Here is a 15,136-nt window from a genome sequence, read left to right as displayed (position 1 = left end):
AAGAATAAGAAACAAAGTTTGCTGGAGACATACTCCCTCTCTGAAGGATGGAATTATTACAGAGACCTTACTAAAGTGTCTAGAGAGTGGATTACAAGGACCATAGTGTAACGGGAAAGGGTAGAATGGAGAATTAAGTCAGAATTAACAAGGAAATATGATAGAAGTTTGTTTAAAACTCACCTAAAAATCCCGGAATCGCTCCCAGCGGCATCACAAACGACTGACCAGCAAATCAGCCACAGCCAGCGACAGAAGAAAGTAGTTCGTCCACATTCTGCAGATCCTATCCAAGTATATCGCCACACACACCAAAATGTTGCCCACACCCCCCGCCACTATGAACAGTATCACAAACAAGAACGTCCAATCATAGCTGATCGCCTCTGATTGGTCCACTACGTCCGGAACCAAACTACATCTCAGCCAATCATGGCCGGTTGTGTTCAGAGTGGGCGTGGTTACGTTGCCACAGTCAAACCCCAATCGCAGATCTAACAAACCTTGGTTTACACCCAAAAGTAGCTGGCCTAAATTGGAACCCTGTGGAACCACCGCACTAAAACTTCCGTTAACAATGTTTGTCACTTCCAGACTCTTCCAACACATTTTATTCTCGTTGAATCCATCGTTCTCCTTGTCCAACGCACTACAGTTACCACTGAAGTTTGCAGTTTCACTTTCTCAAATACAGTTGGAAAAGTTGTAGATTCTAGTTTTAATTTAATCGACCCATTGACTCAAATAATAAGAATAGAGACGTTCTCACATTTTCGAACAAATGCTGCAATTTGGGATTACTATGAATTAGTGGAAGTAAATGTACTAACAACAATACATATTGACGAAAAATAACTGAGTTTAATTACAAAGCTACAATCTGCATCCTTTCAAGGATAAAACTATCTTACAAAAGTCCTTCCTTAGCATTAGCTAACTTTTCTTATATATCATAACTTAATTGTAGTGCTATATCGTGTAGTGCAGTGTAATTTTTACAACACTTTAATAGTAGTGTAATTAGGAGGAATCTTGGGTTCTATTATCACAGAAGATAACGATGTTGAAGTTGATATAAAAGCAAAAATAGCGACAGGAAATCGATGTTATTATGCACTTAGCCAATACTTGAGATCCAAAACACTGTCAAGGAAAATTAAACAACAAATCTATGAAACTGTTATAAAGCCAGTTGTGTTATACGGAGCAGAAACCTGGGTTTTGAAAAAGAAGGATGAAGACCTACTGAGTATATGGGAACGGAAGATTCTGAGAAGAATATACGGTCCAGTATGTATTGATGGAGAATGGAGACTTCGTTCGAATCAAGAGCTGCGTGACCTGTACAGAAAACCACCTATTGTACATGAGATCAAAGTGAGACGCTTGAGCTGGTTGGGTCATGTAGAAAGAATGAGCGATGAAAGAGCCGTTAAAAAAGTTTTCAGAGAAAACCCAGGCGGAAGAAGGTTGAAAGGACGTCCACGCAAGCGCTGGCTGGAGGATGTGGAGATGATCTCCGGAAAATAGGCGTTAGGGAATGGAGACGCAAGACTGTCGACAGAGAGGAGTGGAGAGGCATTCTTGAGGAGGCCAAGGCCCTGGATGGGCTGTAGTGCCATGGAGTAAGTAAGTAATTAGGAGGAATACAGTCTACACTTATAGATATTTATTTATTAAACCCTAAAACGCAACTTTATTGCTTGGGTAAAACAATTATCGCACGAAACCTAGTGGAGCTAATAGTTTTACGTTCGAATCACATACAAAGCATGTGGATGCACTAGTTACTAGGCTGAGTAAGGATTTATTTGTTATGAGAAATATCGTGAATTGTGTGTCAAAAATGATATATTATGCTCTTTTCTACTCCCATGTTGCTTATGATATAGAGTTGTGGGGAGGCACCGCTAATTTTCATTTCCAAAGGATTTTTAAACTGCAAAAAAGAGCTGTACGATACATGGCTGATCTTAAGTATAATGAGTCTTGTAGAGAGGCATTTGTTTCTTTGAATGTTCTCACCTTACCTTCTATTTACATTATACAAGTTATTAATTTTCACCCATAAACATATCTCGAAACTGGTCACGAATGCAGAATTACACGATCATAACACCAGAAGACAAGTAGAAACAATATAGCTTTAAGACAGCATAGGTTGAAACTGTATGAGAAAGTACCTCCTTATATTGGTTGTAAATTAAACAACAAATTGCCTGCATAGCTGAAATCTAAGTCAATAAGCATTTCAAAAGTAGTTTTTACAGCTTTCTTGCTGAGAAGGCCTGCTTCAGAGTTATAGATTTCTGTGATAGCTAGTAGATATTAGCTTACAGTTGTATATTAGCACTTACAAATTATTGTATAGATACAAGTATAAGCGCATTGTATTGATTGTATCGGTGTAGTTTTCTCAATTTTCATATTTCATTGTTGTATGATTTTTTTCTTTACTACTTATTTCAAATTAATCTCTATGACGATGTTCAACTGTTTATTGTATTATATATGATTAACTGTGTTTGAATAAATTTATATCTTATCTAAAATATATACGAGGGTGATTTTTCAACCTCCGATCATATCATAAGACACAGACAGCGGTAGTGAGGTGATTTTCACACTACTGAAAAGCGTGTCATCCCCCCACCATACACTCTGTGATCAAAGCGGACAGAACGCCAATTGTTGTCGAGTTATAGACCCAACAAACATGGCCGCCTCATTTGACCATCCCGCCAAGTTCTAGTTGTATAGCGTTATTAGTTTTTGCAAGCAGAAGGCAATAGTTCAGCATAAATCTAACGAAGAATGATTAAGGTTCACGTATGATCGTTATAAGTGATGATATGTGTGCGAAACGTCTCGGAAAATTAAAGAAGTCACGATGACTTCCGGAATCGGTGAGATTACATTTCAATTGTGATTGAGTCCACGAGAACCAATCAGAGAAGCCGTCTTTTCAAAAACGCCTTCTCTGATTGGTTATCGTGAAATTAATCACGGTTGAAATTTAACCGACTTTTGTGCAACAGGGCCTTATTCTTTAATAAACATTAGTCTTTACCTCAACCTTCACGGCAATATTATGCTGAAGAATAATTATACGTGTAACTTTCAGTGGAAGAATTATTCCGTTACATACATTTGCCTTTTATTTATGACCAATCGGAGGTTGAAAAAACCCTCGTATTTTCAAGAAACAGAATAGCCACATACCTCTACTGGCGACGTCGGTTGCAATAAGTATTTTACCAAATTTGTCTTGAACTTGGCAAGGGCTGCCAACCTAACTTTTTGTGGAATCATTGCGTGCAAGGCGACATTTCGAATCCGACTTCGTTCAGAGCTATAGACAGCAGTTGGCAATTCCGCAAAAATCAAACACTATGAATTAACCAATTGCAAAAATTCAAACTAGGTACTGTGATTATTTTCAAAAATATTGAAAATTTAAAACTATCATAATATAAAGGGAGTTTGTTTCATAAGAATTAAAATTCTATAGTGAGTTCCACGTTAAAAACGTCATGCTGATGAAGGGAATGATATAGTTGCCAATTTTCTGTTACCAATGTCTTCTTTAGAAAATAGATTCAAATCATCCTAGTTGATATACTTTAATAGATCATTGGAAGAGTGTAAGCAAGTTCCTACTTTGACTCAAAGCCAAAATCGTGGTCCGTCTGTGTGTACTACAATAATTTTTGAACGCTTGATCAATGAGCATCAAATTTGAAAACATGTTCTTCGACCCTTCCTACAAATCAATTCGTTGGACAACAAATTTGCGGACTCCTTCGTCCTTTTTCAGACACATAAAGGTAGGGGTCAATATAGCTATGTATTGTGTAATATGCTATAGACTCAATAATCACGAGAGAAAAAATTATGCAAAAGTCATATTGTAAATTGATTCCAACTAGAGTTTAATAGAATATCACTGGCATTTTTGAGAATTATTATACGAGACTTTCTCAGAACGATAGTTATAATGAGCGAGTTATTAAGCCCAGAGGGGTGACTAGTTTATATTGTAGTCTATTACTAGTTAATAATGATCAATTACAACTCAAATATTTTATTCGCCAAGAAAAAACAATTTTACATAAGTTATGATAAATTTTTATAGTTGAATTCTAAATATTCTGGCAGTTCATTATATTTCTTTATAGCCTATGAACGCTTTGACAACGGGTAGAGTTAGAAGAGGACAGAACTATCTGCTTAGATAAACTAATGTAAAATTATGAGAACGTTTTTCAAATTAAAACTATGATCTTATGGAAACTCACTTGCATGTATCCGTGAAAATAATAATGGATCCTTTTTCACAAGTTTTCTTGAAAGTTCTGATGGCTTCAACAAGGTAGCCATCTTTGACTGCCGTTGAGCACAGCACATAGAATTGGTCCAATTCTTCAACTGTGATTATGTCATCCTTTTGTTCCCACATGAATACCTGTATATATGAAAATATTATTACTTTATATTCAATCTCTAAAGTTGAATAAATAAATACGCTATAGTTAGATAATAAATTAATCACACAATGATAAATACTATGATAACACATTTATCAAGTGTAATTCAATACAAGTTTGTGTTTCTTCAATGGTCCCAAATTTTCTTTTAATAACTCAATATTATTCATTACAAGTGTTCATTGAGTGGAATATTCTAATCACAAGCTATCTAAATTCAAAATGTATAGTTTCATTCATGTTTATATTGGACAAAAATTTTATAAAACCTGTACATGCAAAATTCTAACCTTATCTAGAACTTTGTCACCTATAAATTTATAATTCAAGCTATCTAATTCAAAATTTATAGGTTTTCATTCATGTTATTTCGGACTAAAATTTTAAAAAAAACTGTACACATAAAATTCTAACCTTATCTAGAACTTGTCACCTATAAATTTAGAAGAAAAATAGCACTAGGACTACCTTATTATTTTATCTGCCAATTTTATTACATTAGCGTCATTTGCATTGTAAATAAATAGATAAATAAATGTAAATAAATACCTCATAGAACAGTTTTGAAGATATTATAGCTTGAGTAACTTAAAACTCATCTTATAAATTCAGAATACACGTATATTCTTAAATAGAAGAATTAAAATAGCCTCCGACTTGGAGGGATATGCGGTGCAGAAAGATGGAGAACCAGTTTAGTATGCGTATACTCGCAGGTTACCTTATAGGTATACTTTAGGTGTTATACTCCGTACAAAATTACTTCAGACTTGGAGGAATTTGCGGCGCAGAGAAATGGAGGGAGATCATCCAAGTACAGTGATGGATAGAGTCATAGGTGGAAGCGCAGTTGTCATTTTGTCGTTTAGAGTCAGTCGAGTCAGTGCTTGCAGAGAGGAGACTTCCTACGTTTGTAGCATGACCACTTGATACTCACTGGAAATTAGAGAACGCTGGCTGGTTCACAACGGTAACATAGCTGCCGTTGTATCCCTACCGCTGTATGCCTTCTCAGCTGCGCATGTCCATCCCAAGTAAGAAGTAATTTTGTATAGAGTATAAACACTCACTAAAGACTACAGAATGCTGTCCGCTTTAGCACGGCAACATCGCCGCCGCAGTATCCCACTCTTCTCTGTTCCGCATATATCCCTCCAAGCATGTAGTTCTAATTCGACTGAACCGACTTACAGCAATTTTTGACCGAAGCGAAGCTGAGGTCTAAGTTTTGACTCGATCGGCTTTTGTCTGTTTGTTTGTTTGTACCGCAGTTATTGTCCGATTTGGATGAAATTTGGTATGCAAATTCTTTGAAACAAGGCGCAGAAACGTATGTGTAACGATTTTTGATAAGACCTCCGGTTTTAATAAAAATTGAATATAAATTGCCGCTCTAAAATGTGCTGTATTGAATGAATAGTATCGTTGGAATGCTATCGATAGAGGACAATAGTTGACAGCGGTGAACCTTGGAACGTCTGAGCTGCTCCAAATCATACTGTATTATTAATTAAAGAAAAACTTCTCACTTGATTGCACCATTTCTTCCCTTTTCAACACGATATTTCCCTGTTTCATAGATGAATAGTTTCTAGACCTACCGAACCGGCCGGAGACATCACAGCTTTTAGTTAGTTAGCTCTTGTTTTCGTTTTAGTATGAGATCGGAAACCGAATTTGTAAGCATTAACATTCTGCATAGACATAACAAGCCGCCATAACATTGAATCTACTTTTCATGAAAAACATTATTAGCAACCTCCTGTCATTGTCACCAACAAACCCATCTAATTTAAAATAATTTTCCGTCTCACTAACGTCTGTGAGACGATTCATTGTCTACATTGCCTACTGCATATTCCATTTTTCTGTATACTGTACTTTCTTAATGGCCCTTCTCATTAGTTTGAAAGTTGTAGGCTATTCATGAGCGAGGTCTACTGTTCGCAGAGCTACTAGTAATCAAATATGCCATTACAACGTGTACCTCACTACAGGGATTAACTTATCAGTTCTACATCTCTAAAGCCTTGTTTTCATTAGTAGAGTTAGTGGTAGAGTTGTTCCCTGGGCAAGTACTAACTTGTGAACTCTCCCAATGAAAACATTCATGGTGGAGTACTAGTTTTTCGTAGAGTGGAGTGGGATAGCACCGTGGGATAGTACTCTACCACTTGCCTTCTCCCACTTCTCTCACTCTACTCTACCACTTCTATGCTAATGAAAATAGTCTCGAGCTAGTAGAGTAGAGTCGTGCCGTAGGATATCAAGTTTAAGAAGTATGGTTATTTATTAAAGTGTTAATAATAGTGTTCAAGTGTTAATTTATTTTTTCTTGAATAACTCAATATTATTCGTTACAAGTGGTAATTGATTGGAATATTTCTAACCAATTTATTAATTCAATGATTCAATCCATCTAAATTTATAGTTTTCATGTTTATTTTGAACTAAAATGTTATAAAAATTGTAGACGTGGAATTCTAACCTTATCTTGGTCTTTGTCACCTATAAATTTGGAAGAAAAATAGCCCAAGGACTACCTTATTATTTTATCTACCACTGTTATTACATTAGTGACATTTGCATAGTAAATAAATACATTAAAAAGTATTGACTTTTCAAGGTTAGTTCTGTTCACTAGACAACACACTTCACCTACTATTCTTAATTTTAGTGAAAACAGTTACTCGACCAAGTAAGTAGAGTAGAGTTAGCTCAGTAGAGTCAGTATGCCAGTTACTCGACCACTAACTCTACTAGTGAAAGTGAAAACCAGGCTTAAGTGATTGCTGTTCTAGAAAGTCTGTTTGTTTGCAGTGCACAACAATACCACAGTATACATACAGTATGGAAACTCGGCTAGTACCCTGGCACAAAAATCCGCCATCTTGTTAGAAAGTTCCGCATTGTGATAGTATTGATGGGAGGTTCGGATCACTTTACTTATCCGGATCAATTGATCTCGTTCACTGCCGCGAGCCAATCAAAAGATTATGATTGGAACTTTCTAACAAGATAGTGACGGATAGTCACTCGTTCACGTGACGTGTCTAGTATTTGTGCCATGTAAAAAGCATTGTTTAGATAAGCGTTTGATTGCTAGTTTCCATTCTGTATCTATTCTGTGACAATACTGTCTTCTTTGAAAGTTCAAAGAAACTGAGTGATATTTTCTGTCTTATTTGAAATTTTATTATTTTGTTGAATAGCATGCAACTGACCTCATTCTTAGCGACTTTTTTAACTTTCTCAAGTGTGTCAGTGATTGTGGCACTAAACAGCAGAGTCTGTTTGTTGTGTGGCAGTGCCGAGAATATAGTCTTGATCTGGCCATCGAATGCCCCGCCCAGTAATCTGTCAGCTTCGTCCAGAACTAGGAACTTGATCTGTTGCAGGGAGAATGTGTTGCAACTTTCCTAGGTGATCAGCTAACCTGCAAATCAATAGATTTGAATAAAATATTCATGCATGAAACCATAGAGTAAATAGACCATAGAGGCATAGAGTATAGCATTAGAATACATAGTCTCTATAATAAGTAACCGGACTGACCTCAGGAAATTTGTTATGGGCAAAATTTAAACAATTTTTCATTAGATATCTTCAAAGTAGTCCCTATTGGAGTCGATAACACGCTGATACCGGATTTTCAAATCCCTGAACGCTCCCTGGAAGTCGGCAACCTCTATGCTGTCTAGAGCCCTCGTCGTAGCACGTTGAACGTTTTCGAGAGTCCCGAACCGCGTCCCCTTAAGTTGTCTCTTGCTCTTGAGGAACAAAAAGAAGTCCGGTGGTGCCATATCCGGGCTGTTAGGAGGATGTGGCAACGTTACCCTCGACTGATTGATTGGCCAAGCAGGCAGGTATGCGACGGAGCATTGTCGTGATGGAGGATCCACGAATCGGCAATCCCCGGACGGACTCGATGAACCCGGGCGGTTAGTCGACGGAGCACCTGTACTTCTGGCCGTTCACAAAGAGTTTGTGCCACCCGGCCAAACTGTAAACGACCAGTACTACAGAGAGGTGCTCCGTCGACTAACCGCCCGGGTTCATCGAGTCCGTCCGGGAATTGCCGATTCGTGGATCCTCCATCACGACAATGCTCCGTCGCACACCTGCCTGCTTGGCCAATCAGTCGAGGGTGACGTTGCCACATCCACCTCACAGCCAGGATATGGCACCACCGGACTTCTTTTTGTTCCCCAAGAGCAAGAGACAACTTAAGGGGACGCGGTTCGGGACTGGGAAAACGTTCACGTGCTACGACGAGGGCTCTAGACAGCATAGAGGTTGCCGACTTCCAGGGTGCGTTCAGGGATTGGAAAATCCGATATTAGCGTGTTATCGACTCCAATAGGGACTACTTTGAAGATATCTGATGAAAAATTGTATAAATTTTGCCCATAAAACATTTCCTGAGAGGTCAGTCCGGTTACTTATTATACAGACCCTGTATATTGCATGCTATAAGGAGTTTATGCACTACCTCCGTTAACAAAGCCATAGTGCATGACAGGTGGTTTATGGTAAAGTCAGCACAGGTAGGGCAAAGTTACGCTACGCTACGCTGAAATACGTCTTCCGAAAAAGTAACCGTTCTATCTCCCCTACATTAAAAGCTACGCTACGCTGATGTGAACGAGACAGATACGTAGCTTGAATTCAACATTGGGAGATAAGACGTATTTCAGTGTAGCGTAACTATAGTGAGGTCCACGTTATAATGACAGTATTTGATCAACTTTGGTTTTGCTATCCTTGTCTATCATTCGACAAAGCCGGTTGTACTATCCTTTTCTATGTCCACAACGATGACAATTATGTTTTTGACAGTGTGGAAATATAATTAATCAATGCAGAGAATCGGCATCGCTATTCTTCTAACTTTATCCACTGCCATTAGAACGTGGACCACACTATAGATGTGGAGAGACCTTGACCCCTTTGAGTCAGCTTCACTCCAGTTTTATATTACTTCATTAATTTGAGACGTCTTGATGAAGGATTGAAAAGAAATCATCACAATGAGTGAGTTACCTGCCAGGTGTAGCGATAACGACATGAGGCTTTTTTGCCAATTCGGAGCCCTGAGCGACCATGTCCATGCCACCGACTATTATGCTTTGCCTCAGGTTGATTGCGCGACCAATCACAGCAAACGAATCGCCTATCTGAAAATTAAATTTTACAAAATTAATGAAACCATGTATGGAAGAATTGAATTGAGCTCTGCTTAGATTTGTATCTTCACGTAACAAACGACTCAACTTTAAAAAAAAACTATCTAATGCATGATTGCAGTGAGTTTTGCTCAATTCATTCATTAGTCTGGGATTTGTTAATATTATCAACCAAATATATTTATCTAAATATGTCCTTTACTAATATAAGAAATATATAAATTTCAATAGTAGGATTCATATTCTTATTGGATAGTATCCTGATTATGTGTAAACTTATCTAAATTTTGGAGAGGAATTTCTCAAGGTTACCTTATTTTTCCTCTCCCTATCATTTTGATAATGTACTCATATGAGAAAAAATGAATAAAAAAATGACAATAATAATAATACTTGATCGAATTTTTGGATAAATAGCATTGGAGAAGAATTAGAACACATAATAGAAGAAATAGATCGTGAATAAATTAGTTAGAAGTTGGAAGAAAGATAAGTTAAAAGTATTGATTGAACAAGAGACATTCGAAGTGTTAGGCTAGGCACAAACCAGTTAGTCAAGACAAGACAAGACATAATCAGACACAATACTTCAGATAGTTGCTTATGACGCAACACACACTGATTAATCATTGCAATTAGACATGTCTCCATAAGCAAATATTTGAAGTATTGTGACTGAACGTGAATGATCATGTCTTGTCTTCTCTGTGGTGTGTGCCTAGCCTTAGGCTGGGCGGTTAGTCAAGACAAGACATGATCAGACACATTTTATCACAATACTTCGCATTATTGCTTATGAAGCAGCACACACCGATTAGTCATTTCAATTAGACATGTCTTCATAAGCAACTATGTGAAGTATTGTGACTAAACAGGTCTGATCATGTCTGGTCTTGTCTTGACTAACTGGTGTGTGCCTAGCCTAAGGGCCAAGCCAAATGGAACGTTTTTTCAGGCGTTTTTTTTAATGACGGCGGAAGAGTCGGCAGGGCTGGAAGCTCTCCGATTGTCTGATTATCAGCTGATTGGGTTGGCGTACGGGAATCAGCTTCATGGAAAAAATGGCGTTCAGGAAAAGTGGCTTGGTCTAAAAGCATGTTTAAGATATACAACCATGAAATTTTTAAAAATGAGACAAACAGATTATTTCAACATAGGAAATACACAAAAAATTACATAGATTCAACATTTTAGACAAAGGTACGAAATCTCTCGTTTACCACAAATTTGAAATCTGACAAGAGAATTCAAGTTGAAATTGATCAAATCAAGATCGGCCGTTTCAAACTTACCGATTGTCGGCCGACAGTTGTCAAAATGTCCTCCGTTTGGCTGAGAATCAGCTGTTAGTGATAATTAGCCAATTGGAGGACATTTAGTGCCGGTTTTCGAGCTCGGAATTTAGCTAAGTTCTAGACTTTAAACAGCTGGAGTCAGAAAATTAGCTTTCCGAAACGGGACGTGGTCGCAGTTTTTACGGCAATCTCTATTTTCTCATTTCTATAATTGGAAACATTTTTCCTTGACGAAATGAAACATTCCTGAATAATTAAAATAGCTGCAAATTTACACTATTTTCTCTTTATTTTATTTTGTGTTGAATTTTCTAGTTTTTCGATTTTTAATTTGAAAGTGACTATGACTATCACTACTAAAACCTACTACGGAATGGCCATAGCCGAGTGGATTAGATGCTGGCTATGTGATCCAAAGGCCCGGGTTCAAATCGCAGCCCAGGCAAGATATTTTTCGGGCCACTCCCGTGTTTCGGGTGGACACGTTAAACCGTCGGTCTCGGCTGCCTAAAAAAGCAGTCGCTAGGTCATGTCAGAGGCCCTGAAATTGATCAGTTGCGACCTGAAAACTCTAACACCAGACCTGAGCCAGCCAAGTCACACGATATTATTATTATACTACTACTACCCCCCGTTTCGGAAAGCCAATTTTCTGACTCCAGCTGTTTAAAGTCTAGAACTTAGCTAAATACCAAGCTCGGAAACCGGTCCTTAGTCTGTGTGTAGTGACGATAAGAGCCAGCCACATGAGGCGTTTTTCAGACGAGTCGGCAGGGCAGGAAGGTCTCCGATTGACTGATTGGGTTTCCGTTCAAGAGTTAGCTGGTAATAAACCAATCGGAGAGCTTCTTGCCCGACTCATCTGAAAAACGCCTCATGTGATTTTGCCTTAATGTCGAACGATAATCGGTAAGTGTGAAAACGGCCATCTAGTGAAATATTGTAGAGACTTACCTGAAATGCAAGCTCCCTGGTTGGAGTCAAAACCAGAGCAAAAATTCCATATGGGTCTTCACATAGCTTGTGGAGAATCGGCAATGCAAACACTAGAGTTTTTCCGCTACCGGTCTTAGCTGCTCCAATACAATCTCTTCCTTCTATTATTTTTGGAATACAGTTTTCTTGAATAGGCGTTGGATGTTTCAGACCTGATAAAACAGAGAAAATGAGATTTTTTCATTATTTTCAAGTATTAGAATAATCATTACATGACAAATCAACACAAGCCGCGATATAGTGCATTTCAAGTACACACCAATTTAAGCAGACACATAGTTATTGAATGTTGTCTTTTTTCTTTAGGGCTACTTTTAAATATAAATATGAGTACCCTTTTTAAAATTATTTAATCACGACATGTTTTGGCTATATAATGCCATTATCAAGTAATAATAATATTTATATAATAATAATAATAATAATAATAGGAGTTGTGACTCCTCATTGCTGGTCAGGCGAGTGCTAAGCAGAGGAATCTATCAATTGCCGGGATAGATATGCAAAAGTCTTTGACTCTGTCCCACACAGTTGGCTAGTGCATGTTCTCCAACTTTATAAAGTCAGTACAGGTATTGTCAACTTTTTGAAGCTAGCCATGACTGAGTGGAGTGTCAGGCTGGTATTGGGGATGGAGTGGATCAATTTCAAACAGGTGCAATCAAGGTTGTCAGAGGAATTTACCAGGGTGACAGTCTGAGCCCTCTCTGGTTCTGCCTGGCCTAAATCCTCTTAGTTTGTTGCTAAGAAATGCCCCCATACTATCCTACTCTCCTCCTGCATTTATTGAGAGAACCCAGATTAGATCTACTGGGATGCTCAAATGATCACTGACAGCAGGTCATTCATAATAAGCCTGATATCCTAATGTTGAACATTAATCAAAAAGAAGCCTTAATAACTGATGTAGCCATACCAGCAGATGAAAATTGTCAAAGAACAAGAGGTGAGAAATTGAGGAAGTATCAAGAGCTAGCATTTGAGCTCAAGAATGTTAGAATAATCCCAATCGTAATATCTGTGAATGGTCTGGTTCTTAATTCAACAGTGGAGAGCTGTAAGGCTATTGATGTCTCAGAAACTCTGGTAGGGAAAATGCAGAAGTCTGTTCTGCTTGATACAGCTCGCATAGTACGCCAAACGCTCCAACATACTTGGTAAATACTTTATCAATAATAGAAAATAATGCCAAGAGGTTGCATAAATTTGCCCCTCTTCGCATAAGCTATCCGCAACTGCGTGAAAAAGAGGATAAATAATAATAATAATAATAATAATACTAATAATAATAATAATATAATATAATAATATAATAATAATAATGATAATATTAATAATATATAATAATAATAAAATAATAATAATAATAATAATGGCATTATATAGCCGAAACATGTCGTGATTTAATCATTTTAAAAAGGGTACTCAGATTTACATTTTTATTTATTGAATGTTCTACGTAATAACAGTAGAAACTTATACAACTTGGGAAATCTTAAACTTTAGATTGTTTATTCTTTGGTAACAGCCTTAAACAATTAAGATCCACATTTCACAGATAACTAAAAAAATTGTAACATAGTAAGACCGTACTATGCGGTGACGGAGTTGAATGAGGAACACACGTTGAACCATAAAAATCTGGTGTGGCGCACTCACACAACTTTCCTTGCCGTTATGAAAATTTATCACCTGACGCTAGTGTTCCCGCGCATCTCAAGTCTACTACTTTTCAAAGATCTGAGTCAGCTGGTGACAGGGTAATAACGCTGGAGACACACGAGGTCTGCTATCTCTTCATAGTGAATCATTTAATAGAATCATAGTTTGCAATTGGATAATCACATTTTCTCGAATTTCGAGCTTATGCTCAATTTTAGGTGAAAATGTTACTGAACATTAATTGTAGAGATTCTCATGCTCAATCTATTCAACTCGAAATTTTTTGTTTAAATTGTATCTGAAGCTTGATAATTAAGAATCTGAAATCAAACTTTGCATAGATGGGGCGGAACTCCTGAAATTTTTACAGATATGGGACTTGTGACAGTTGATAGAGCTTATCGATGACTATTTCAGGTATAACTTTAATCAAAATCGTTGGAGCCGTTTTCGAGAAAATCGCGAAAAAAACATTTTTGACAACATTTTCGCCATTTTAGCCGCCATCTTGAATCGCATTTGATCGAAATTGTTCGTGTCGGATCCTTATATTGTAAGGACCTTACGTTCCAAATTTCAAGTCATTCCGTTAATTGGGAGATGAGATATCGTGTACACAGATGCACATACACTCATATACACACACACACACATACACACACAATGTATAGAAATTTAGAAATTGGGGTACCTTAATTTTTTTCGGAAAGCAATACTTTCCTTACCTATGGTAATAGGGCAAGGAAAGTAATGAAACGTATAGAAAACATGTAATTAGGGTACCTTAAATTTTTTTGGAAAGCAATACTTTCCTTACCTATGGTAATAGGGCAAGGAAAGTAAAAACATCAGAGTACAGTATTACTACAGAGTAGAGTATACTAAGAATGCCTCCCACACAAATGCTGAGGCAGCTGTTAGGCTCAACTCACACTTACGCGACTTGAGTAGAGAAAATATTGCGACTCTAGTCTCTTCTCGACGCAGCATGTGTTTTCAAATGGTGACACTCAGACCAGTCACGACTTCACGACTGTGAGACTGAGTCGAGCGTCGATTCGACATGTTGGTCGAGCCTCGACTTTAGTTACATAGTACCATGCATTTTTAATGAGAAGAGGTTGTTTTATGGAAATGATGTTTTAAAATTTTATGTAAGACAATAATAAGAATTAGATAAGACAATATATTCATAGTAACTATCATAAAATTTGTTACATGCGCAGAAGTGACGAATTGGATCTCACATTTTTAATAATGTGAGGTTAGAAATGGAGTAGCATGGTACTGAAGTAGTGACAATGAGCAAGAAAGTTGTAAGGTCGAGAGACTGGAGTCGTACGATTTGAGTCGAGGTAGTGTGAGTTGAGCCTTAGAAGGGTGGATGGAGGGAACATGTAGGAGACAGAAACACCAGACAGCGGAGAAGACGAGACAAGTAGCAAGTAAGAGAGGAGAAGAAGATGATGGATCAAGGAGGTTGAGGAGGATCTATGCACCATGGGAAATG

General features: G+C 37.5%; 1 pseudogene; it reads right to left on the bottom strand.

The window, feature by feature from the left end:
• Window positions 1-228: 228 nt before the first annotated feature.
• On the bottom strand, window positions 229-12,135 carry LOC120348721 (annotated as a pseudogene).
• Between the last annotated feature and the right edge of the window lie 3,001 nt (window positions 12,136-15,136).

Source organism: Nilaparvata lugens, unplaced genomic scaffold, assembly GCF_014356525.2.
Source record: "Nilaparvata lugens isolate BPH unplaced genomic scaffold, ASM1435652v1 scaffold6173, whole genome shotgun sequence".
NCBI classification, from domain to species: domain Eukaryota; kingdom Metazoa; phylum Arthropoda; class Insecta; order Hemiptera; family Delphacidae; genus Nilaparvata; species Nilaparvata lugens.
Note: the sequence above shows the minus strand (reverse complement) of the source record. Positions and strands in the feature narration are given on the sequence as shown.